General features: G+C 41.3%; 1 pseudogene across 1 annotated transcript; it reads left to right on the forward strand.

Annotated features, from left to right (window-relative positions):
- Nucleotides 1-1,373: 1,373 nt before the first annotated feature.
- On the forward strand, nucleotides 1,374-27,773 carry LOC309857153 (lipase member K-like; annotated as a pseudogene). Its single transcript has 10 exons — nucleotides 1,374-1,484; nucleotides 3,888-4,002; nucleotides 10,285-10,483; nucleotides 11,718-11,827; nucleotides 12,967-13,103; nucleotides 18,306-18,452; nucleotides 20,325-20,396; nucleotides 22,647-22,718; nucleotides 26,456-26,691; nucleotides 27,740-27,773. The product of its transcript is annotated as a lipase member K-like (transcript).
- The last annotated feature ends 204 nt before the right edge of the window (nucleotides 27,774-27,977 follow it).

A 27,977-nucleotide genomic window follows, 5' to 3' on the forward strand; every position in this document is an offset into this window, starting at 1 on the left:
AGTGGGTTTGCTGCTTGGTGGGTTACAGAGAGAAACTACACCAGGTGTGTTGTCGCACAAAGACAACAAATAAGGAGATCCCAGGAAATAATAACTTCCAAAGCTGGGACCCCTGAGCAAGTGTGGATGGGTTCCTTTTCTCAGGGTGACGATGAGTATTTAAATACAGGAGCCTTGTCGTAGGACCTACTAGAGGCACGGACGAGGTTGAGCATGCGCCCAGAGGAACCTTGCCTGCACATACATTGCATGTTATGTAAATAAGCTTGTGCCCCACCTTGAGTAGAGATTTTAACGTTATAAGGAGGTAGAGACAACCAGGTCACTCCACGGTCCATCTGAGCAGGCGTGAGTCTGGCTTTAAGCTCACACCGGTCATGGTGCTCTGGGCGACTGGAGCTCTTCCGCTGGACAATTGTTATTGCTTGAGGGGTGTACTTTGGGTTTCTATCATAGAGTGTTGTGCCCATCATGGTTTCCCACCTCCCCCATCGGCTTAAAAGATAGGCTGTAAAAAATAACTTAAGGAAAATGTCAGGTGAATGTGGATGGGTAGGTGCAGCGGGCAGTCAAAGTCAGGTCTTAGGGTCAGTCATGAGGGGTTTGGCAGCAGACAGTCTTTTTTCTCTCTCTGTCATTTGCTTTTTGTCATTGGGCTCAACATATGTGCACAATTCACATTGCTTTTCCCTTAATATTATTTGATAGAGATTTCACATAACACTTATAAACATTGTACTTGATGGCTGGATAATACCGTTCTTCCTCGCCCATAATTTTTATTTTATCAATCTCTTAGTTGGTAAATTTCTCTACATTAAGATATATAATCAGGAGTGATTTTATAATATGTATTTCTTTATTATTATGCATATTATTTTTCCTTTGGATAGACTGCTGGAAACAATCGCTGAGTGAAAAGTATGAATATTTGTAAATTTGTATGTCATGGTAATAAATTTCTCTCTGTAAAGTTTGTGCCAATGCTTACTCCTATGATCAGAAAAAAAGGAATTAATTTATTTGATAACTATTGAGACATTGAATGCGCTTCATGAATATATTGGCCACTATATTTCTTTCTCTGCAAATTCTACATTCCCTTCTTTTGTCCAGCTGTGTAGTGGAGACTTATTTGATGTTTATGCTTTCCTTCCTTACTTAATTCCTTCTTACTTTTCTTACTAAAGATTCATCATTTCATATTTTTTCTTGGAATTAGTCTTGAATATTAAGTTTATTGCTTGCTAAAACACAATCTAGAATCATGTTTCTACTCTCTCCTGCAGTCGTATTACAGAAGAATCACACAAAGTTCACTTGTAGCCTTCTTTCTGATGACAAATATATTAATATTTCCTTTTCTAGGCAGACCCCAAATGCGGCAGCTTTTAACAGCAGCATACTGGATGCTTCTACTTGGACCTGTATATGGCTATCCCAAGATAGAAAGTATAACAAATCCTGAAGCTAATATAAATATTTTAAGTCTTTCATGAAGAATAAACATTAAGATAAAAAATTATTAATGTATCATCATTTTAGATCTAATTGGTGTGCTTGTCTACAAGCAGTTCTGCATTGACTAAATCTGTGTTTGTGCCCCTGTTCCCTGGCATGGGCTAACCAGGTCTGGAAGTTGCTAATCTAAACTTTTAAAGATATGAGCCAAGTTGAGGCAGTGATATTCCCTTTCCTGGCGGTTTGAGCTACCATCTGATGGTGGTTTCCTGAAGAACAGTTCCATGAGTTCATATTGACGACCTCCACAGAGTATCTCTGCATTCTCCCTGAAGTTCTTTCTAAAGTCATTTCTTTAATTTGTGAGCTGTTTCAATGTTTTTCTTTGTTTAATAATCCATAAATGGTTTCTGTTGTTTATAACTGAAAGTATCTTAACATAGAGAAAATTATACCAGAGGTGAAAAGAAATAGAGTGGAATGGAACAGTGTTAGTCAAAAAAGGAGAGGAAAGAAGGAAAGAAAGAAAGGGAGGGAGGGAGATACAGAGGAAGGAAGGAAGGGAGAAAAAGAAAAGAAGAGAAAAGAAAAGAAAAGAAAAAAGAAGAGAAAAGAAAAGAGAAGAGAAGAAAAGAAAAGAAAAAAAAAAGAAAAGAAAAGAAAGGGAGGGCACCTGGGTGGCTCAGTGGGTTAAAGCCTCTGCCTTTGGCTCAGGTTATGATCCCAAGGTCCTGGGATCGAGCTCAGCAGGGAGCATGCTTCCCGCCCCACCCCCGCCTCTCTGCCTGCCTCTCTGCCTACTTGTGATCTCTCTCTCTCTCTCAAACAAACAAACAAACAAACAAATAAATAAGAGAAAAAAGGGAAGGAAAGGAAGAAAGAAAAGAAAAAGGAAGAAAGGTGGAAAGGAAAGGAAGAAAGAAAATGAAGGAAGGAAGAAAATTACCAGTTTCCACCATAGTCTTCATTCCAGTGGGTTACTCCATACTCTTGCAAACATTCTGCACCAGTGATGTCCTCACCCATGTCAAGGCTGTGTTAAGACTTTAAGAAGAATGAAACTGCCACAGTGTCTAATTAGTTTCTCCTGTTGTTCCTCTCCCAATGGTAAACAGCAGGCATCCCTAACCTCCTACATGGCTGACCTCACAGTCCGTGACTATATGTGATCAAGTGGAATTTTCCCTCTTTCTCTCATATTCACACACATTCTCTTCCTTCCTGGTCTGGGTGCTTGGGGTTCTTAATTATTCTATAAAGATAATGAGAATGATAAACATCTCCAGGGCACTTGTAGGTGCCAAGCACTGTTCTAGATACTTTATGTAAAGTCCTCAGAACAAGTTTGTGAAGAGATACTAGTATTGTTTTTATTTTACAGTTGAGGGACAAAAGGGTTAAATAAGTTGTCTGGAGTTGCCCAGCTAAGAAAATAAAGAACTAGCTTTCAATGCCATGTGGTTTGTCTCTAGAGTCTAGGCTCATAACCACTGCTTTAAATGCATATGCACATCTTTTGTGCACATTGCATGGGTACCTGTGTAATACTGTGGTAAAGCCATGAGCTGTGGGGCTAAGCTTCCTTATGCTTTAATTTTGTCTTTCTCTCTTCCTAGCATACAATCTCAGATAGATTGGGCAGCTTGCTGACACTCCGTTCTCTCCGTTGTAAGTGGGTACAACCCCATCTCAAAGGCTTGTTGTAAGGATTAATAAAGCAGAACATATACACCACACTCTTTCTGCTGAAGATGACCAGCAAACAACATTTCCCCTACTGCCTGTGTATCTATCTGCACAGGAGGTTTCATTTGGGTTCACTCTCTCTTCTTTGCATCTTTCCCTCTGGTCAACAAGCTGACCTAGGTCCACAAGCTCCTTTGACATTGATTTCAGTTCAGTTCAGCCCTTTGAAATCTTAAGCAGAGATCAGAAGGACAAGAGGGAGGTCGGATGATTCATTGCCCTCGTTTCCTCCATGTGGTGTCCTTAGGTGGGCTGTCTCCTTCACCATGTGGCCCTTTCTACCTATCTCATTCTGGGCCTTGTGACTACTTTCTCCTACCTCCCTTTAAGGTTTTCTAGTCATAGATCACTTGTTACCCACCATGGAGTCCTATGCAATCCCCATGGCTTCCCTCAGTAGCTGACCATGGCCATACAATTTTTTTCCCAAACATTTTGAGAATGAACCTGGGTGGCATTAATAATATCAGGAGGTATGATCACCCTACCTTGCCTTCCCCTGCCTTTGCATGCAACCTTCTTCTAAAATCTTCCTCAGGTGATCCTGATTTTCCTGCTACATTCTATCCCAGTACTTAGCTGAACAGTAGATTGTGTAATTCAAAGTGCAATACTGCAGTGTAGGTATACAAACTGAGAGGTGACATCATGGTTGTGTTGTTTTCCTCTTCTCTTTTCAGAGCCAGATTATTTCCTACTGGGGTTACTCTTGGGAAGAGTATGATGTTGTGACCAAAGATGGTTATGTCCTCAGAATTTACCGGATTCCTCATGGAAGAGGATGTCCCAGAACAAGTAGGATTTATTTTGTTATGAAAGGAAGAATATCTACAGCAGAGATTCCTGGGGATGCTGAGAGAAGCAGAGCAGACAGGCAGCTTTTGTTCTGAAATAAAAAACTCATCACCTCCACCAGTCTCACTCCATTTCACTCGTAGAATCTTCTGGAGTTTTTCAAGCATTTAGATACACAGTTGGAACAAACAACACAGGAGTTAGGGACACCACTGAGTTAGGGACACCACTACCCCCACTCCAAGCAGCTGAAAACTCACATGTAACTTTTGGCTCCCCCAGAACTTAGCTACTAATAGCCTACTGTTGACCACAAGCGTCGCCAATAACATAAATGGTCAATTAACACATACTTTGTCTGTTATGGGCATCATATACAGTATTCTTACAGTGAAGTGGGGTAGAGAAAAGGAAATGTTTAGAAAATCACAAGGAATAAAAAATACACTTAGAGGACTGTACTGGATTTATCAAAAACTGTTAATCAAATAGAGTCATATTGATATGAATACACTAATAGTAGGAGATTTTAACATGCCTCTCTCAGAAATAGACAGATCATAGAAGCAGAAAATCAATAAAGAATCAAGAGCATTGAATGACACATTGGACCAGATGGACCTCATAGATATATACAGAACATTCCACCCTAAAACAGCAGAATACTTATTCTTCTCAATTTCACATGGAATCTTCTCAAAAATAGACCACATACTGGGTCACAAATCAAGATTCAACTGATACCAAAAGACTGAGATTATTCCCTGCACATTCTCAGATCACAATGCTTTGAAACTGGAGCTCAATCACAAGGAAAAGTTCTGAAGGAATTCAAACACCTGGAAGCTAAAGACCACCTTGCTTAAGAATGCTTGGATCAACCAGGAGATCAACGAAGAACTGAAATAATTCATGGAAATCAATGAGAATGAAGGCACTTCAGTCCAAAACCTATGGGATACAGCAAAGGCAGTCCTAAGGGGGAAATAAATAGCCATCCAAGCCTCCCTCGAAAAAACTGAAAATACCAGAACACAGCAACTGTCTATACACCTTAAAGAACTGGAGAATCAACAACAAATCAAACCAACTCCACACATAAGAAGGGAAATAATCAGGATTAGAGCTGAGATCAATGAGGTAGAAACCAATATATCAATAAAACTAGAGCTGGTTTTTTTTGAAAGAATCAATAAGATCGATAAACCATTGGCCACAGTAATCCAAAAGAAAAAAGAGAAAGCCCAAATTCATAAAATCATGAATGAAAAGGGAGAGATCACAACTAACACTAAGGAAGTAGAAACAATCATCAGAAGTTATTATCATCACTTATATGCCAATAATCTTAGGAACCTAGATGAAATGGATACATTTCTAGAAAACTATAAACTCCCAAAATTGAATGAGGAAGAAATTGACAACCTGAATAGACCGATATCTAGTAACAAGATTGAAGCGGTGATCAAAAAACTCCCAAAAAACAAGACCCCAGGACCTGACGGATTCCCTGGGGAATTCTATCAAACTTCCAAAGAAGAAATAACACCTATTCTCCTGAAGCTGTTTCAAAAAATTGAAGCAGAAGGAAAACTTCCAGACTCTTTCTATGAAGCCAACATTACCCTGATCCCCAAACCAGGCAAAGACCCTACCAAAAAGGAGAATTTCAGACCATTATCACTGATGAATATGGATGCTAAGATTCTCCAAAAGATCCTAGCCAACAGGATCCAACAGCACATTAAAAAGATTATCCATCATGACCAGGTGGGATTCATCCCTGTGCAACAAGGATGGTTCAACATTCACAAATCAATCAATGTGATAGAACAAATTAATATGAGAAGAGAGAAGAATCACATGGTCCTCTCAATTGATGCAGAAAAAGCATTTGGCAAAATCTAACATTCGTTCCTAATTAAAACGCTTCAAAGTATAGGGATAGAGGGAACATTCCTGAACTTTATAAAGCCTATCTATGATGACCCACAGCAAATATCATTCTCAATGGGAAAGAGCTTGCAGCCTTCCTGTTGAGATCAGGAACAAGACAAAGATGCCCGCTTTCACCACTCTTGTTCAACATAGTATTAGAAGTCCTAGAAACAGCAATCAGACAACAAAGGGAAATAAAAGGTATCCAAATTGGCAATGAAGAAGTCAAACTCTCTCTCTTGGCAAATGACATGATTCTTTATATGGAAATCCCAAAAGACTCCACCCCCAAACTACTAGAACTAATACAGCAATTCAGCAATGTGGCAGGATACAAAGTCAATGTGCAGAAATCAGTGGCTTTCTTATACACTAACAATGAAAATACAGAAAGGGAAATTAGAGAATCGATTCCATTTACTAGAGCACCAAGAACCATAAGATACCTGTAAATAAACCTAACCAAAGAGGTAAAGGATTGGTACTCAAGGAACTACAGAACACTCATGAAAGAAATTGAAGAAGACACAAAAAGATGGAAGATCATTCCATGCTCTTGGATCGGAAGAATAAACATTGTTAAAATGTCTATACTGCCTAGAGCAATCTATACTTTTAATGCCATTCCGATTAAAATTCCATCGGTATTCTTCAAAGAGATGGAGCAAATCATCCTAAAATTTGTATGGAATCAGAAGAGACCCTGAATCGCTAAGGAAATTTTGAAAACCAATAATAAAACGGGGGGTATCACATTACCAAATTTCAAGCTTTACTACAAAGCTGTGATCACCAAGACAGCATGGTACTGGCATAAAAACAGACACATAGACCAGTGGAACAGAGTAGAGAGCCCAGATATGGACCCTCAACTCTATTGTCATTTAATCTTCGATGAAACAGGAAAAAATATACAGTGGAAAAAAGACAGTCTCTTCAATAAATGGTGTTGGGAAAACTGGACAGCTATATGTAGAAGAATGAAACTCGACCATTCTCTTACACCATACACAAAGATAAACTTAAAATGGATAAAAGACCTCAATGTGAGACAGGAATCCATCAGAATCCTAGAGGAGAACATAGGCAGTAATCTTCTTTCAAGATATGTCTCCAAAGGCAAAGGAAACAAAAGCGAAAATAAACTTTTGGGACTTCATCAAAATCAAAAACTTCTGCACAGCCAAGGAAACAGTCAAGAAAACAAAGAGGCAACCCACGGAATGGGAGAAGATATGTGCAAATGACAGTACAGACAAAAGGTTAGATATCCAGGATCTATAAAGAACTCCTCAAACTCAACACACACAAAACAGACAATCATATCAAAAAATGGGCAGAAGATATGAACAGATACTTATCCCATGAAGACATACAAATGGCTATCAAACACATGAAAAAATGTTCATCATCACTAGCCCTCAGGGAGATTCAAATTAAAACCACATTGAGATATCACCTTAATCCAGTTAGAATGGCCAAAATTAGGAAGACAGGAAACAGCATGTGTTGGAGGGGATGTGGAGAAAGGGGAACCCTCTTCCACTGTTGGTGGGAATGCAAGTTAGTGCAGCCTCTTTGGGGAAGAGTATGGAGATTCCTCAAGAAATTAAAAATATAACTTCCCTATGACCCTGCCATTGCACTCCTGGGTATTTAGCCCAAAGGTACAGATGTCGTAAAAAGAAGGGCCATCTGTACCCCAATGTTTATAGCAGCAATGGCCATGGTCGCCAAACTGTGGAAAGAACCAAGATGCCCTTCAACGGATGAATGGATAAGGAATATGTGGTCCATATACACTATAGAGTATTATGCCTCCATCAGAAAGGATGAATACCCAGCTTTTGTAGCTACATGGACTGGACTGGAAGAGATTATGCTGAGTGAAATAGCATAAGTGAGCTGAGTGAAAGTCAAGCAGAGTCAATTACCATATTGTTTCACTTATTTGTGGAGCATAACAAATAGCATGGAGGAGAAGGAAGTTGGGGGAAATTGGAAAGGCAGGTGAATCATGAGAAACTATGGACTCTGAAAAACAATCTGAGGGGTTCAAAGTGGCAGGAGGTGGGAAGTTTGGGTACCAGGTGTTGGGTATTATAGAGGGCATGGATTGCATGGAGCACTGGGTGTGGTGAAAAAAAATAATGAATACTGTGATGCTGAAAATAAAAAAGAAAAAGCCACGCATAAGTGGACCCATGTTGTTCAAAGGTTAACTATACACTGTTTATTTAATCTTTTTATACTCCATCACATTTTCCTTCCAAAAAAGCATGAAAGAAATCTTGGTTTTGTTCTGGAGATACCCTTGTCAGGCTGACAAACCAGAACCCTAGGAGTCAACTTGACACTTTCTTCTTCATCACTTCCTATATGCAATGAGTTGCCAAGATCTACCAATTTTACCTCCAATCTTTCTATTATCTGAAAACTTCTTTCTGCTTCAGTATTCCTCAAGTCTAGGCTTGGACATGATCACTGTCTTTTTCTTCAGCTATCCCAACAGCTTTGCAACTTACTTCATTTGTAATTAGTTCTCTTCTTAAGTCATTGGGACTTCATGTTTTAAGTAAATCTGACCTGATTTTTTAGAAGATTATATTTTATTTATGTATTTGAAAGACAGGGAGAAAGAGAAAGAGGGAGAGAACTCATTAGCAGGGGGAAGGGTAGAGGGAGAAGCAGACTCCTCGCTGAGCTGGGAGCCCAGTGGGGTGCTCGGTCCCAGGACCCTGGGATCATGCCCCGAGCCAAATTCAGACGCTTAACTGACTGAGCCACCCAGGCGTCCTAAGTTGGGCCCAATTAGTGCTATACTTAAACTTGACTAATGAGTCAGTCCTAGCTCCCTACAACACAGACTGATCTCTGTAGAGAAAGGGGGAATTCATCTGACAAGAACTCTTTGCTTTCTTCTCTCAAATCTTAGCTCATTTGATCCTTTGGAGTCTTGTATAATGAATCTTACCAGTATCAGAATGGTTTATCGTGTGAAGAGAAAAATCTAGATTATAGATAACCCCATTACCTTTGAAAATAGTCATTGAGAACTTTGTCTGCCCAAACTTTTATTTTGGTTCACCAGGTAGCTGCTGAAATGCGTGAGCTGGACAGTTGACTCTACAGTGAGAAGATCCAGGGTGGGCTATGGCTTATGACTGCTCTTTAGCAATAACTGAGCAGAATTAATAACACTCCTTCTTTCCGTTTCCTCCAAAGGTAGACTGAATGAACGTAAAGTTTAGTTTCTTGTGTCTGGGTGACAGAAGGCTCTCTGGGACCCCAGTGTAGCTGTCTGATCCCCAGAAACTGGTCTAGCCCAGGGGAGCTGAGGGGCTCCTGGGTACCAGCACAGTTACAAACCCTTTGTAAAAGACAAGAACACCATTGTCACTTTCTCTCTTGTTTGTGTCTCAACACCACTTCCCACCTTCTTCTTCATCAAGCTGTCCCAGTTCTACATTGTGAACAGGACTTTGCAATTACACTTTGCATAACATATTCCTGAACACCTTGCCTTTTGTTGTTTAGCTTTCTGACAATGTGAATGAGACCATGTGGCGTGGGTAAAATTGAGCCTAGTGCCTGGATCCCAGTCAATATTCAAAAATGGCACTTTTTAATGTTTCTGTTATTATTTTGAGAAAAATTTAGTTTGGTAGTCAGATGCTCCGTGAGACAGCAAGCCTTATTGATATGAATAATCGGAGAGAAATAATTCATTATGCTGGACAATCTTTTATGTATTTTTTAAAGATTTTTTTGTTTATTTTAGAGAGAGTGACAGAGGATAAGTTCAGGGGGGAGCAGAGATGAAGAGAAAGAATCCTGAAGCAGACACCCCTCCCCCCACTGAGTGCTGAGCCCAAAACAGGGCTCCATCATAGGACCTTGAGATCATGACCTGAGCCAAAGGCAGACACTTAACTGACTGAGCCATCCAGGAGCCCCTAAGTATTTTAATTCTAATTTAATTCTTTTGACTACACTAGGAGATAGCATTGTTATCACTGCCCATTATACAGATAAATTAACTGAGGCACAAGGGGCTAATGTGTAGTAGAATAGACTTTGAGCAAGAACACCCTGACTCCAGTGCCCACAGAACAAAATAAAACAGTATATATAATCCAAATTTTACAAAGAGAAAAATAAGACAGAAGATGACAAATTACTTTCCCAAGTAAGTTGTTCACAGAGGACTCAAAGCCACTTTTGTCAGGTGCCAAATGCCATCTCTTGCCCTCTGTTCTGCTAGAGGAAGTCAGGAAAGAGGATTCCCCTACAGACCCTGAGGGCATGGAGACATGAGAATCTTGTTGCCCATGTGTGTTTCAGCTCTGAGACCGGTCTTGTATTTGCAACATGGCTTAATCACGTCTGCCACTAACTGGATATGCAATCTCCCGAACAACAGCCTGGCATTCCTTCTGGCAGATCGCGGTTATGATGTGTGGATGGGGAATAGCCGAGGCAACACCTGGTCCAAGAAACACTTGAAATTCTCACCCAAATCTCAATAATACTGGGCCTTCAGGTAAGGAGCTGCGTTCTAATAAATAAAGGGTTTACCTTGTTCATGGACACGAATACCCTTGGGTTTTCCCCTTTCTGTGCACACACAACTCAGTGGAATCCATAAGAAGGAAACAAATGTTTCTTCCTCTACACAGGCTCTGGAGAAATGCCCTTATTCACTGCATTGTTGTTTATTTTAAAAACCCCGCTTGCTGGTGTGAGTGTGTTTGTGTGTGTGCAAAATATATATGCAAAAAGAAAAATCAAAATGCATTTTTAGGAAGGTTAATTCCAGGACTATCACTTGGCCACTGTGTACCCCAAAGGAAGCTTACATGGGGTGCTTGCTCAAGTAGAAATTGATGGAGAAATGGGACCAGAAACAAGGTTCTGGGTGCAAATTTTGAGGCCCAGACATTTATGATAAGCCAAGAGTGAACCCTGGGTGAGTCTGCACAAGTGGTACCTCCAATGTTTGTTTGCTGAGGAGGAATAAACCATTGGCTGGCAGGGCTGAGACCTGAGCCTGGAGTCGGGGTCCCAGGGAAATAAAAAGAAAGCCTGAGGGCGCATAATGACAGAATAGCAGAGTTGCCAGCAACAGCTCCTAGGGCATGGTCTGCTCTAGAAGCCACAGCAGCCAGGAACGACCATCCATCTTGGCTCAGGAGCTAAGAAGCATGCCTTACTGGCCACTAAAGCCATTGATGCCTTTCTCGGTATTTCCTCATTCCTCACCCCAGTGCCACTCTGTGACAACACGAGTACAGGTACCATGATCATTCCCTAGCTGAGCATTTTCCCAGCTACATCAGTAAAGCAGCTAATGTGATTGATAAATACATAGATCGCTGTGCCACTTCCCTGGAAATTCTGATTCCATCTTTCTGGGCTGACACCTGAAGATCTGCTTGCTTTAGTCTGCTTTTAACATAAGCATCCCAGACACTGTTCTTTTCAAGGGGGGTTGGTAAATCTGCCATAGAATTTAATGAACTATGACAAGGCTTACAGGGGAATGCTCTCTGGGCCTTTGCAAAGCAGAATTTTCCAATTCTGGTCTTTTCACCATGTGACTCTTACAATCAAGGGGACATCCCCAAAACTTGCCGAGATGCCAAAGTTCTATATTGACTGTAGTCTTAAACTGACAAAAGCTATGTCTCTATACCTGCAATCAACATGTCTAAATATTGCAGGCCTGACAATGGATGGTTTCTTTTTCCAGTTTTGTTGTTCTTTCTCTTTGGCAGCATGGACGAGATGGCTGGCTGTGACCTTCCAGCCACAATCTATTTTATCATAGAGAAAACTGGGCAAGAGTGACTCTATTATGTGGGCCACTCACAAGGCACCACTATCAGTATGTTCAGGGCAGGTGGGATCTGAGAGTGTCAGAGAACCTTCCAGATTCATGAAAGGATTCAGGACTTCTTTCCTCTGTGCAGTCTCAAACTTGAGGACTTGGCCTGGGAAACCATTTCCTCTGACTGGTTTCTGAAGAGTAAATAAAGTGAGGAGGACACCAGGGATTTCTGCTGCTTCAGGACTTAACTTGGAAATGGACACACTTATTCACGTGTGTATATACCATACACGGTTGCTGGATGCTGGTTTAGACACAGGGAAAGCCGAGATAAAAATGATACAGTCTTTCCCTTAAAGAGCTTTCAATTGAATGAGGACACCAAAAAGAAATCAGAGAACTACAAACTGTGGAAATCATATGCCATAATTATTGTTTCTTTTTGTTCCCAGAGGCCCTGGGATAGGCTAGAGGTTGATGGGGCCATGTTGACAATGGCATGAGGCACTTCGCCCCCTGCCCTGCTCCCCATGTAGCTAGACACCTCAACAATACTAATAGCATCTCCAGCAGGCTCTTTTCTGCATCTGAATCCTGACCAGGTTTCTGGTGTAAAGTAGGTCTTTGGATGCTGTGCATCTTACATACTACACCTCATGGCAAACCTAGAAACATTTAAGACCATTTTCCTCCATGTTTTACAAATGGCTGAACTTGGAAATCCTTCCCAGTGGCAAGAATGCCAAAGTATACCTTCCGTTTTATATATATGTGATCCAAAAGAATCATCCTGTGAGGATTCTGTTTTCCACATTTACAGTTTGAGCAAACTAAGACATGCCACGGCTAGTGAATGGGAAGCCAAAATTGTGGGCCAAATATTGTCTGATACCAGAGTATGGTTAAGGTAGAGTGGCCCTTGGGGTCTACCTGGCCATGCCCCCCAGTGGATGTTTGAACCTTTTCTGCAGCACTATGAGTAGACTTAAATTCTGCAGGGACAGGAAAGTCACTGCATTTTGAATTACCCAATTTTCTTCTTGAGAAGTTTAGGAAAGTTTTCCTTACCAGTGGTAGTTATTTTGAGTTGTTTTTGTAGTGGCTGTTGTTGCTTTTAACATGCCTCCTTTTGCTCTCATTTATGGTGAATGAAGAATTGTTTTAAATATATAGACTCGTGTGTTTTTCCCCTTCAGCCTTCATAGCATTCTCTACCAATCCAGAGATGGATAAAAGGATTAAGATATTTTTTGCATTGGTTCCAGTCATCATGGTGAAATACACCCAAAGTCCTATGAAAAAATTCAAAACTCTTTCCAGAGAAGTAGTCAAGGTATGTGACTCCAAGTTTAAATCTGTAGTTACTAAAACTAGTTCTATTTTCACTGATTTCAAGAGAAGAAAACCTTAGACAAAATGGCATTTTACAAGCTTCTGAGACTATCATAGATGTAAGATGTCTACATAGATCTGTTGATAACATAATTTTACTGACAGGGTTCAGGGAGCTCACACCACCAATACCATTGTCTAAGTCTAAATCAGGGGTTTCTATCCCATGTCCTTTCTCACTCACAGATAAAGCCAATGTTGAGGTGATTAACTGATTTGTTTAATCTCGTGGGTTAAATTTCTCTCTAGCGGCCCCTGGGTTTTTAGGAGCAATATGGGGTAGGGATTGAAAACAGAGCATGGCGGTGGGTGGAATGTGGTTGGATCCTAGATGGCTAGGTAACTTTGGTCAAGACCTTATGAGTTTTGTGAATCATGTTCTTCACCCATAAAGATAGGATCTATTTTTTAAGATTTTATTTATTTGATTGACAGAGATCACAAGTAAGCAAAGAGGCAGGCAGAGAGAGGAGGAAGCAGACTCCCTAAAGGGACCCCAAAGTGGGGCTCAATCCTAGGACCCTGATATCATGATCTGAGCAGAAGACAGAGGCTTCAACCCACTGAGCCATCCAGGTGCCCCAAAGAGGGAATATTAATAGATCCTACTCCTCGAGCTGCTGTGAGAATTTAGTTCAGACTTGTGAATCCCTTAGAACCTGGTCTTGCACATTATAAAAATTTAATAAATGTCAGTTACTCATTGCTATCAGGATTTGCCTAGAACCTACTTTCTTCCCACATGAAAAGTCCAACCTTTAAAAAAAAATTTATTTATTTATTTATTTATTTATTTATTTGAGAGAAAGAGCATGAACAGGAAGGGCAGAAGGAGAGGGAGAGAGAATCTGAAGCAGACTACTTGCTGAACATGGAGCCTGATGTGGGGATAGATCTACCAACCCTGTAATCACCACCTGAGCTGAATCAAGAGTTACCCAACTGCATCACCCTGGTGCCCCACTGAAAGCCCAACCTTATTCAACTGCCCATGCTTCATAGACTCTTAGTCTGTTGACTCCTCAAAATCTGGGCAATATCCTGAACTCCAAATTCCCTCTGTGCACTTACAGATAACGAATCTGATCAGTTACTCTGTTGAAATGAATTGGTTTAGTGTGTTTTCCTCTAACAGATTAATATGGGCTTCTCCCATGGCAGACTGAAAGTGATTGCTGCATTCAGTGATTTCAGTTAAAGCGGATGGAAGGGAGAGCATTTTTGTCGAAGCCAGGGATTCAGGCTTGTGAGAAATAAGTAAATTAGCCCATGGTGATTCAGTTCCATACCTATAAAACCAAGAAAGATGCAAATAAATAAAAAGATACCCTGTGTTCACGGACTGGAAGGATTAATATCACTAATGTGCCCATATAAACCAGAGAGAACTGCAGATTCAGTGCTATCCCTATCAAAATTCCAATAGCAATTTTCACAGAACTGGAAAATGTGATCCTAAAATTTGTACGGAAATACAAAGGCCCCAAATAGCCCAACCAATCTTGTGAAAGCAGAGCAAAAGGAGAGGCATCCCACTTCCCGATTTCAAACTCTCTTTCAAAACTATAGCCATCAAAACAGTATTGTACTAACATAAAAACAGGTGCATAGAACAGTGGGATAGAATAGGGAACCAGAAATAAACCCACACTTCTGGTCTACTGATCTCTGACAAGGGTACTATGAACACACAATGGTGAAAAAAACAATCCCTTCAATACATGGCATTGGGGTACCTGGAGACCCACATGCAAAAGAATGAGGGACGCCTGGGTGGCTTAGTCGGTTAAGCATCTGCCTTTGGCTCAGGACATGATCCCAGGATTCTGGCATTGAGTCCTGTGTCCAGCTCTGTCTGCTTCCTCTGCCTGCTACTCCCTCTGCTTGTGCTCTCTCTCTTTTGTCAAATTAAATCCTCAAAAAAGAATGAAACCGAACCCCTATGTTACACCACTCACAAAAATTAACTCAAAGTAGATTGAAGACTTACACTGAATATCTGAAACCACAAAACTCCTAAAAAAATTATAGAGGGGGCACCTGGGTGGATCAGTGGGTTAAGCCTCTGCCTTTGGCTCAGGTCATAATCCCAGGGTCCTGGGACCGAGCCCCACATCAGGCTCTCTGCTCAGCAGGGATCCTGATTCCCCCTCTCTCTCTCTGCCTGCCTCTTTGCCTACCTAAGATCTCTCTCTCTCTGTCAAATAAATAAATAAAATCTTTATTTAAAAACAAGCATAGGGAAAAGCCTCCTTGACATTGGTCTTGATGATGATTTTTCTGGATAAAACACCAAGAGAACTGGTAATATCAGCAAATGGGACTAACTAAAAGCTTCAACAGCAAAGTAGTGATTAATATATTGAAAATGCAGCCTACAGAATGGGAGAAAATCTTTGCAAACCATGTATCTGATTAGGGGTTAATTACCAAAATATATAAAACGCTCATACAATTCAATAGCCAAAAAAGCAAGTAATCCTATTAAATAGGGCAAAGGACAAGAATGCACATTTTTCCGAAGAAGATATGCAAATGACCAACAGACACATGGAATGATGCACAACTTCACTCATCATCAGGGAGACGGAAACCAAAACCACAATGGAGCATTGCCTCATAATCGTTAGATGGGTTTTACCAAAAAGACAAGAAATAAATGTTGGCAAGAATGTTGAGAAAAGCGAACCCTTGTATGCTACTGGTGAAAATATAAATACCTATAGCTCTTTTGGAAAATAGTAAAGACAAATTAAAATGGGAAAATTTAAAAGAACACCAAAAAGTCAAAAGAGAATAAGGAAACCAGATGAAACTCGTGGGCACAACGCTAAGTGAAATGAGCCAGAAAGAGAATGACAAATACTGTACTGAATCACTTATATGTAGAATCTAATATTAAAAAACCAATTTCATAGAAAAGGGGAATAGAATGGTGGTTAGTAGGGGCTGGAGGAGGGGGAAATGGGGAAATGTAGGTCAAAGCATACAAACTTCCATTTATAAGACACTTACTGTCTCATGATATCAATTATTCCTCAGTAAAGTTGAAAATGAATGAAGGAGTTAAAAAAAGGGTAAGATTTGTCAAATTTTTTTGGAGATTGAGACAATATATGTTTAAGCATCGTATCTGGCTTATAGCAGGTGCTCAGTAAGAATTGTCTAGTATTATTATTTTATTTTAGATTCAAAACCTCAGCACCTGGTGCTTCAGATCTCCTAATTACCAACTGCTTCTCCTCTCTACCTCTTCCACCCATGTTTAACCCCTGAGCATTTCCGTGTTCTTGCCCCTCTATCTTTTTTCTAACCTACAGCTTGCTTTGACCCTTTCCTCTTTGCATGTTATCTATAGTAGTAAGGATTGTTAGTATTGTCTTCCTTTCTTCCATCCTTTCTCTATTTCCTTTTTTCTTCCTCTCTTTAGAGGCAGAGGGAGTGAAAGAGTCCAAAACAGGCTCCACACTCAGCACAGAGCCCAAGGTGGGCCTCGATCTCACAACCCTGAGATCATGACCTGAGCCAAAATCAAGAGTCGGACACTTAACTGACTGAGCCAACAAAGCACCCGTCTTCATTTCTAAAAGAAGAACCTGTGGCTCAAAAAGGCTAAGCACCCTGTCCCAAATGACCCAGTGAATGGGTGGTGGAACCAGAACCTGAACCCAGATCTGACCAGGCCATCTATGGTCGATGTTCTTTCTTCTACATAGTCATTTCCCCTCCTTTCCAATGCCAACCTGAAAAAGTCAGTTCTGGATCCTTACACAGTCATGCACATGGTGCCCAGTTCAGCAGGCCACTGAAAGTTGCATATGGCCCATGTTCTGCTTGACAAACCATGTGACCTGGCATTGGGCCCTGTACCTAGAAGGAACTCCTTAAATTCACAGCAACTAGAACTAGATGCTGCTACGTGACAAGTACGCCCCCTCCAGAAGAACTTGGAATTATAGTCTACAGGTCACGTTGGCTACACCTTAGGAATAGGCGCTGCATGGTTGGCTGACCTGCATTGCTATCCTTCCTCTTTCGGTCAGGGTGAAGGAGCAGTTGTCTGGCTTCAGCTCAAGTAATGATCTCAGGGTCCTAGGATTGAGCTATCAGGCTCTGCACTCAACAGGGAATCTGCTTGTTTCCCTCCCTCTTCCTCTGCCCCTCCTGCTGCTCTCTTTCTCTCTCAAATAAACACATAAAGTCTTTTTTTAAGAATATTTTCATCTTTGTATCTAATTTAAGATTATAAAACAAGTTATTGTGAAACAAAGGCAAGATTCATCATCTATGCACAGGAATTATATATGAATTTGTGTTCTAATTTGAAGGGATTCCTAAAGTTCAGAAGGTAAATTAAACTCACTGGCAATATTGCCTAAAATTCCATTAGTAGAGTTTGATTTGGGGGGGTTAAGCTTTTGCCTCTGGAAGAGTTTGCTGAAAGATTCTGGAACAATCATTCACTAATTATAATAGCAGTTATTGTTTGAGGAGTGTTTACTAGATTATAGAAACTGCAGAAGGCTCCTTTTTTTTTTAAAGATTGTATTTATTTGACAGAGAGAGAGAGATCACAAGTAGGCAGAGAGGCAGCGGGGGGGGGGCAGGCTTCCTGCTGAGTAGAGAGCCCGATGTGGGGCTTGATCCCAGGACCCTGAGATCATGACCTGAGCTGAAGGCAGAGGCTTAACCCACTGAGCCACCCAGGTTCCTGCAGAAGCCTCCTTTTAAACATGACCTATTATCTTCACAACATACTGCATGTTAATTTTTCATGGCAGTGTTGAGAAACTTCTGGATAATTGAAATTCAATACTTCCTTAAGGTATAAGAAACAGAGTCCAAAATTGAACCAAGGTATCCCCAACTCCAAAGACTTACCAGTTCCCTACAGGGACTGGTTTCACAAGAGGCATTCTCAAAACCCCCCAAGTAGAGGATCTTGGGAAAAGGCATCAAGTGGAAAGTTGGAAAGACCACCAGGGTAGGTTGGGAGAACCAAAGACAAAATTTAACAGAGCTCTCCCTTTCAATGAGGACTAATATAGTGCAGATACCACCTCTGTCCAGCCCTTGTCTGTTCCTTTCCACTCTTGACATCCACATCCATGAAATCTGATGGTGTCTTATACTCATCCTGCAGGCACTATTTGGTGGCAAGATGTTCTACCCTCATATGTTTTTTGACCAATTCATTGCCACCAAGGTGTGCAACCAGAAGCTATTTCGTCATATTTGCAGCAACTTCCTGTTTACTTTGAGTGGATTTGACCCAAAAAACTTAAACGTGGTATGTGTAAGTAGTCAGAGCCAAGAAAACAATTTTTTGTTGCACAGAGGTGAAAAGAAATTGTATTGAGTCATGTGAAGACCACATTTCAAGACCTTTCTTTCTTTCTTTCTTTCTTTCTTTCTTTCTTTCTTTCTTTCTTTCTTCTTTCTTTCTTCTTTCTTGTCTTCTGAATTGAAGATACATGGTGATGTTTTCCAACCAAAGCTGAGGAGTCCACCTGCTTTAGTAAGAGAATCTGAGGAGAAGGCTTGGCCACTGAACATTCTCACCAACTCTTGCTATTGGCCAACATGCTGCCCTTGGAAAGTCCTTCACTTACATGAAGGCTATGATTTTGAAATTTACCTTGCTATGCCTAAACACTACCCCACACCTACCAAAGTAGAATCTTAGGGAGTAAGCTCAAGCATCTGCTTTTGAGCCAGTCTTCCTCTTTCATAGGTGACTTGGAAATAGTCATTTTGTGAACCACTTACTTCTTTAATCCAAAGAGGTTAAGGGGTGGCTTTCCAATGTTAAGCATAGATTCACTGTTCAAGGGACACTGAGAGGGATAAGCTGGGTTACTGGTGAGTTCTCTCCAGATGAAATCCTTTTCTTCCTCGGTCCCCACTAGCTGAGCCAAAGAGTCAGCTACTTTGCACTGTGTATTGTTTACTCCCCAGCCAGAGAGGAAGTATCTTTGAAATCAGAGGCAGGACAAAGCTGAAAATGGTATTTGACTATCTCCCAGACTTCTTCCCAGAGCCTAGTCTCCCTCTGTTAGTGGAAGGCACTGATAACACCTCTCTTGCTTTCAAGCAAGACTTATAAAGGTGGTTTATGGAAAGCGTGCCTTAGTCACTGGCTTTCTACATCCCCCCCACCCTACATTATTCTCAGTTTACTGAAGGGAACTATGCTTGTTTATCACTTCGATGGAGGCATATCATGTAGGCAGAGCTGAGTAAGAGGACCTTTATGCACATCCAATTGAGATCATTTCAAAAGTACCTTCAAGGCATGGCATAAGAACTTGCTAAAGAAAGACTTCACAGAATAACTCCCATGGAGGGCCTTCGTTGTACACTTTTACAGTCAGATTGGCCCTTTTTTTTTTCACTGTTGGGGACCATACTATGGAATATTACAGTCTCTACAAGATTGTTTTAGTGGATAAGCAGGGACTCATAAGTAAGAGTTTGTGGAACTTCGAAAAACTTCACAAGTCCAGAACTCACCCCTAGAAGTAAGTTTTAATATTGATTCAATAGGTTTGGGTAGTTCATGAGGGGTTGTGTTTTTTTAAAAGCTCCATGATGCTTCTAGTAGGCTTACTTTGGTGGAAATATGTAACTCTTTCATATATGCAAAAAAATATGCAATGGAGAATACGAAAAAAAATTTTTTTAATCCAGAAAAAAATGTAAATGTTAATGGAAGCTACAACACTGGTTCGGTTATGTCCCACATATGGTGGGTTATGTCACACAAACTTTCAGAGAGCCCTATAAAATATTGACCACGTTGTTAAAATCAGAAAGCAAACATTCAGATCTGTCAATGCCTCATGATAAACAGCTGTCTGGGAATGTCTTTTGGGACTCAACTTAGGGTGAGGAGGTCACTGTGGCTTTTACCCCTTGACCCCCTGGACTGTCAGACCTGTCTGAGGTGAGGCTGGAGAGAACATGTGTTAGTGCCTTCGACGCTGCAGGATGGCCTCTGGACTTTCAGAAGGCTGCACAGGGCAGACTAGAGCCAAGGGAGGAGAAAGTTCTTCAAGAGGGTATGGTACATGTTTATTCCTGACAGAGAGAATATTCAGGTTTATTTGTGGTGTGGTCACATGAGTAGCCTCTAGATGAGGAAAAATTCTCTCCTTTGCAGAGTCGCTTGGATGTTTACTTGGCACAGAGCTCCGTGGGCACGACTGTTCAGAATATGCTGCACTGGACCCAGGTAAAAGCTTTCTATTCCTGAGATGAGGTCCATGTAGGTCTGAGAGACCCCTGAGAAGTGGTCTCACAGAGCCCACTGTGGGGTTGTGCAGTGACTTCCTGTTCTCTCTTCTGTTCATGTCCTCAATAGTGTCTGGTGTACAGGCCTAGTTCTCACAGATTCTGACTGAACTGTGATTGTCGGATCCCTACAAACTGCCTTTTCTGGGAAGGCTTGTATTTCCTCTTTTGGAAAATTGTCAGTTCTAACAGAACTTTATTCAGCATGATACGGGCTGTTTCAGAAAGATCTGCTCAGCTTCCTATTGGCATGTGGGCCATTTCAGAGCATGGAAATCATGCTTTGTTCTGAGCAAATTAAATGTTAGAGAGGGACTAAACTAGATTAATGGTTTCTGGTTTTACCCTCAGTTTCAAATTTTTTTAAGTGTTCTACTTATCCTATTATTCAATATTCAGCAAGTGCAGAGACAAGTCAAATTCAATTAGTAGAGATTTCTGAGCCACGTATGTATGAACATGTGTGTGTATGAAGGGGGAAAGGGAGGAGTAGAGAAAGGTCTTCCCAGAGTTTTAATATATCTGAGATGTCTAAGAATCTTTAACCTCCACCCAAATAAATTTGTTCAGTGGTTTGAGGTTGAGGAGCACTGCTCTAGATAGCCTGAAATACTAGTTGAGGATTTCTGAACTCCTCTGAAGAGTTCTACCCCCCAGGAGCTAAGCCTTCAAGTTCCTGCAGGAAAAAGGCCTCCTCCTGGTGAGGAGATGGTTGGAGCCTGTGATGGGCATGGCCTTCCAGGTGACGTGACCTCAATTTCACATTTACTGAGCACTTACTATGTGTTCCTGCGACCCATATATGTGATTTCATTCAGTCTCACTGAATTCTTAATAACGGTCTTTCCATGGAGGTGTTGGAACACCCATTCTAGAGATGTCCTAGCCAGTCCCTTACGCATCTCCCAGCTGACTGCTCTTCAGAAGGTCTCTTCTCCTGTGACAGAAAATCCTCTTCAGGACAGGCATAAGTCAGGACAATGTGGGGAGGGGATGAGATAAATCACGTGGCTCTAAGTTACTCAGACAGTCAAGGCAGGGGTGATGAGGCTGATACTGATGGTGGTAATTAGGTGTCACCCACTTCATATGCATTATCCTATTTATTTTATCATTGTGTTACCCTATTTAAACTTCACAACTAAAAAGAAAAAAAAAAATCTCCACAGCCCATGAGGAGGGTGTTGTCATTTCCATTACACAGATGAGCATTGGGGAAGATGACCTAAGTAGCCCACAATAGTGCCTCCCATTGCCAAAACCCTGCAAAATTCCAACAGCAGCAGACTACTGCATCTGTCCTTAGACATCATGATGGGACTAATTTTAAACTAAAAAACTAAAAATCAGGATTAAATCAATGAGAGTGGGAAAAAAAAATCAGAGAGTCAAGTTAAGGAAAAAAAAACCTTGGATTAGCCTGAGAATCATTTCATGAAGCCCTTGAGACAAATGTGAATGTTACCTGCTTCCTGGCAAGCCACAGAACAAAGAACCCTTAGGTGTAGAGGCTTATGAATATTTCTATTCTAATAGCCAAAGTCTAAACATTAAAATGCAAATATGGGCACGTGTGGTGTCTCAGACCTGGAGGCTGTGGCCACAGGAACAGATGACATGGGAGACACAGGCTGCTGGGCTCTGCAGATGGGGGACAGCAACACTGTACCTCAAACAGAAAGCACTGAGGAGACTCCGAGTGAATAAACATTCCTTGCCTTGGTGACAAAAGTGTTTAAGAATAAGGAATATGGTCCTAATATCCTAGACCACCTGCCTAGGATAACGTACAAAGCTGTTTGTACATGAAAACAGTCACTTTTCAATGTAGGATATGTCCAGCTGGTGCCTTTTAAAAAAAATATATTAAAATTCCTGAAGCTAAGATATTCAAGAATCATCCCACCCATCCTTGTAAACATTTCATAGGCATTAGAACACTTAAGGACATTGCTGCCTGAGGGTTTTCATTCGAGAAGTATGGGGGAAGGGATTGAAAAACAGTTCTGTGAATTAGTATATCAACATTTATCATATGATCAGGTTTATTCCTCTTTACTGGGTTTTAGCTCTTGTGCCAAAACAGTGGGATGTGATGTCATAGTCTTTGTATATTTTCTGTTTATTGTCTTTCAATGTGTGCTGTCTTCTTATATCACGGTAATACATTTTTATTTTTATTTTATTATAGGCTGCTAATTCTGGTCTGTTCCAAGCTTTTGATTGGGGAAATGCTGATCAGAACCTGAGGCACTTCCACCAGGTACAGAGATGGCAATAATCATCAGGGGCACCTGCTTGAAAACTAATAAAGTAGTATTCACTCGTTAAACACCAACACTACCCCAGATGTTGTATATCAGTCAGATGCTACTTCTCTGTTTCTTGCCAGGTTTCACATCATGACTGTGATCCTCATGAGGACTGTGCAAGGTAAATATGATTGTCCTCATTATGCAGAGGCTCAGAGAGGTTATGTAAATTGCCAAAATTATTTAGCTAGTAATGGACCTGACTATGACCCAGGGTTCCTGGATTTTGTATCCATTCTTCTTCCACTGCACTTCTTCCTTCTCAAAAAATAGAAACTCTCAGCACTTTGGGACAGTTCTTTGGGATGCCATGTATGACTCACAAAACAACAACAACAACAACAACAGTATATGGATCACTAAAGATATACCAGACAGAACTATCACTCTAAGGGACAAGTGCTGTTATCTGTCAGAGATACAGTGAGTCAAGATATTTCCTAACACAATCTCTGAAAACATTTGGGGCCAAAGTTCTATATTAAATGGCACTAGGCTATGTTCTATTTGTTGTTATTTTTCCAGCATTTATAAGGAAATCTGTATATGATTTTGGCCTCATGCTAATAGACTGAGCTCAAATTAAACAAGTAGTCATAAAAAACATATGAGTTCCTCAAATCAGGAATACGAAAAAAATTGGAATTTTTTTAAAAAGCAAATTTTCAGTGCTACTCAAACTGCAATATTGAAATTGCATAATTTTGGCTGGTGTGAAAAATCCAGTTTTCCTCCCGAACTTCTATAGTTTTCTCCTAAACTGCTGGCCACCCACAGACACATCTACTATGTCCCAAGTGCCGTTTACTCTTGTAACTGATTGACTCCTGGTCCTTGCAGGAGTAGAGAGTTGCTCAAAGCAAAGTGTCTTGGTTGATAAATTTATCTATGGCCTCAGATATCAATTTGGTTGAGAACTGAGTCACAAGGCTTAACTCTACCAGTGTGCTCACAGATCCTCAGAATACTGGGTGGGGAGAGGGGGTAGTTCAAGTTCATTTACAATCTTTTGCTTGGGACCTTGGAGGGAATGAATAATGGAAAATCCCAAACTGAGGGTAGATGAAATCAAGTGTACAAAACAATAGCTTTTGCCACAAGTATAAGTAATAGCCCTAAATTAGGCAGGCGTGATTATCAATGTAATCACCAATCCTTTATTACCACGAGAGTAAAAAAGAATTTCTTGGCCCAAAGCCAGCACGTCTAATTTGCATCCTGATTTTCACATTCAGGTTTGCTTTGCCATCTTCTAGGGTCCCTTTCGTCCTTCCTAGGGTCCTAAATCATTGCGGAGACCCAGTCTGTTGCCATATACTTGCTAGCACACGCTACTCCCTCTGGGTTGTGCTCTCGCCTCCTTGCATCCGGGTCGTTGTGCACTGTATGATCCCACTGAGAAACGCACAGAGTCAGGGGAAGCACGTCTCTTCTTGCCTCTGCTGTTTTTGCCTTTGGGCACTGCGTCAGTTCCCCTGAGCCATTCTGCTCCCCTGAGCCCTTCTGCTGGCAGCCGACCTGCACTCACTTGCTTGCCGACCTTTCTCAGTCCCTGTTGCAGCTACACCTTCTCACTGACCACTTGCTTCTAAGCCCAAGGCCGCAGTAAGGCGTACGTGGAAACAGTAATATATTTAGCGATGCGAAGACCCAGACACCAACACATGGACTGCCAGTGACTTCTGTAATGACTAAAGCCATGCTCTCTGCCTGAATACCGCCCTGCTCAGGGAATTCTGGGTGCACATTCGCCGAATTAGGGACAGCCCCCCATGTGCATTTCTCATCTAGGAAACCTCTCCTGGACAAGGTTACAAGTTCCTAAGGATCTGTACCTTTTTCTGTATGACCTTTTCTTCCTAATGTTGCTGCCAAAATTAATGATGGTGAATTTTCTTTTTTAAAGATGTATTTATTTATTTTCAGAGAAAGAGAGAGAGCATGAGTGGGAGGGGTGGAGACAGAGGGAGAGAATCTCAAGCAGGCTCTGCTCCCAGCATGGAGCCTCGTGCAGGGCCTTGATCTCAAGATCTCAAGTTGACCACCTGAGCCAAAACCAAGAGTTGGAGGCTTAAACAGAAGACAACTCTATTTTTTTAAGATTTTATTTAATTATTTGACAGACAGAGATCACAAGTAGGCAGAGAGACAGGCAGAGAGAGAGAGGAGGAAGCAGGCTTCTGAGGAGCAGAGAGCCCGATGTGGGGCTCAATCCCAGGACCCTGGGGTCATGAGCCGAAGACAGAGGCTTTAGCCCACTGAGCCACCCAGGTGCCCCAAGACAACTCTATTTTAAGTTTAAAAATACAAAAGCAGTATGCTTTACTGAGTTAAGAAGTGTGGTGGGAAATTCACAATAGGTAAAAACTTAAACACTGTCCTCCAGGCTCTCCTGCTCCCTCAGTCCCTCTCTCTTTCTCTCTCTCTCTCTCTCCCACTTCTGCTTGTGTATGCCCTTTCCCTTCTTAAGCTATTTTTAAAAGTAGTAGTGAAATGGTGCCTGGTGGTACTTAGCTCATAGCATTCTTCCAACCACAAACCCAAAGAAAAAGCCAGTATTTTTCTCAGTTACTCTAGCCGCAAGGTTCAGAGCAAGCTCTGGCTTGGTTTTTAGCCAAGTACCTGTCTCTCATCCAGTCATGGAGGCCAGAAGGATGAAGGATGGATAGGACAGGCCTGGTCATCTTGGACCACTGATAAACTGGAGGATGGAATTTGTCAGATCCACGTGAGAAACACTGTATGTCCAGAGAAAAGGGGCAAGAGAGTAATACCACAGCCACTCTTCTCTGGAATTGGCTGTCTCCTTCTTAACTTTGTATTTCAGATGTTTTCTTTTGTTGGTCTCAGTGCTCCCCCAAGAGCCTGTTCAAGTGTCAGTAACTCCTTGTCCAGATTTCTGTGTATGAGAAGAAGCATTTACATGTATCCAGTACATAAACACATCTATTTTGTTGGAAAAGGACATAGTCCCCATGCAAGTGTTACTAGAAAGATGGCCCCCATAGGAATAAGTGTCCCCTTCCCCTAGAATTCTTTCCTGTTTTCCTCCAAGTGCAAATCAGGAACAGAATGGTTGTGGGTTTTTTTTTTTTAATTTATTTGACAGACATATCATAAGTAGGCAGAGAGGCAGGCAGAGAGAGAGAGAGGAGGAAGCAGGCTCCCTGCTGAGCAGAGGGACTGACGCAGGGCTAAATCCCAGGACCCTGATATCAGGACCTGAGCCAAAGGCAGAAGCTTTACCAACTGATCCACCCAGTTGTGGGTTTTTTGATCATTGTTGTTCATTTGCTCACAATTGAACTTACTCCACAAAAGTGTTTTTAAGTACTTTGAACATTTTAATGTTTATAGATCACTAAGTGTATTCTAACTGCATGCTTGGAGCATTTGAAGAACTTGCTTAACAATTAATAGTTAGGGCGCCTGGGTGGCTCGGTGGGTTAAGTCTCTGCCTTTGGCCCAGGTCATGATCTCAGGGTCCTGGGATCTAGCCCCACATAGGGCTCTCTGCTCAGCAGGGAGCCTGTTTCCTCTTCTCTCTGCCTGCTGCTCTGCCTACTGTGATCTCTCTCCCTCTGTTAAATAAATATAATCTTTTAAAAAACCAATTAATAGTTAATGCTACTTCATTAGGTGGTTTTCTGTAAAAACTTATTTTCTCTATCTCTTTACTTGTATCTAGCTTACACCTTCCTTATATGACGTCACAAAGATGGAGTACCAATGGCTGTGTGGAGTGGAGGACATGACTGTGTGGCTGACCCTCAAAGATGTTGAGAATTTACTCCCTAAGATTACCAGGCTTATTTACTACAAGTTGATCCCACACTACAATCATGTGGATTTTTACCTCAGACAGGACGCGCCCAAGGAAATTTACCAAGACCCTATTAGACTGATGGATGAATGTTTGGAAAAGTAAATACATTTTCCTTTCTCTAAGTAAGTGGATTCTCAAACTAATAACGTGGCACACAAACCCCTAAAGTGACCCCTCCAGTGATTTTCACCTTCTAGTGTCCAAGTGTTGGGGTAATCCTCTCCCCTGAGTATGGGAGTGCCCTGAGACTTGCTTCTGACCAACAGAACTGGCAAAGGGTACAGTGCCACTCCCTTGGTTAGATCATTTTTACGGCAAAGGTGATGGGACGTCACTTCCAGATTTCATTTTATTATATGAGACTCCATCTAAGTAGACAGGATAAGAGCTTCCTCTTGTCAGCTTGATGAAGTGAACAGATATGGAAGCTTGCATGGCAAAGGAGCCACGTGTGACATCTGGCATCTGCAGGTGGCCTCCAGCCCACAACCCAGCAAACTGACGGATCATTAGTCATACAGCTGCTGGATGAATTAGAACCAGCTCTTGGGTGAGAGTGGAAGCCCATTATTCCCCAGTGTAGCCTCCAGTGGAGAAAGCAGGCTGGCCACACCTCATGTGCAGCCCAGGAAGTCCCTGAGCAGAGGAGGGAGCTGCATCATGTCCAAACTGTGGATGCACAGCAAGAGTGAGAAAATAAACGGATATTCTTTTATACCTCCATATTTGTGGTTAATTTCTTTTTTTTAAAAATTTTAAAGGTCTTTGTTTATTTATTTGACAGACAGAGATCACAAGTAGGCAGAGAGGCAGGCAGAGAGAGAGGGGGAGGCAGGCTCACTGCTAAGCAGAGAGCCCAATGTGGGACTCGGTCCCATGACCCTGGAATCATGACCTGAGCTGAAGGCAGAGGCTTAGCCCACTGAGCCACCCAGTCACCCTTTGTGGTTAATTTCTTACCAGCAATAGTGAATTATTGTTGATAGTAATAACAAACCATGACCATTATTATTATTATTATTATTATTATTATTATTATTATTTTGTCTCTTTGGTTAAACACTTGAGAGACCCTGTTCCTTATTACCTTTATTTCCTTCTTTCTCTTGTTTTGATGAACTTTCTTAAACATTTTTTGTTTTGCAGATCTGCTAGCGATCAATTGACAGTGTTTGTCTGAAAAATATCTTGGTTTTGCCATCACTTAAGGTTGGATTATATCCCCTTATATGTATGTTTAAAGTAGATCTTCTTTATCCATTCATCCATCTATAGACATTTAGGTGGTTTCCATACTTTGGCCACTGCAAATAATGTTGGGATGACCTTGGAAGTATGTGTATCTTTTTAAGATCCTAATTTCTTTTTTTTAAGTTTTATTTAT

Source organism: Mustela nivalis (genome assembly GCF_964662115.1).
Source record: "Mustela nivalis genome assembly, contig: HAP1_SCAFFOLD_442, whole genome shotgun sequence".
In the NCBI taxonomy this organism is placed as follows: domain Eukaryota; kingdom Metazoa; phylum Chordata; class Mammalia; order Carnivora; family Mustelidae; genus Mustela; species Mustela nivalis.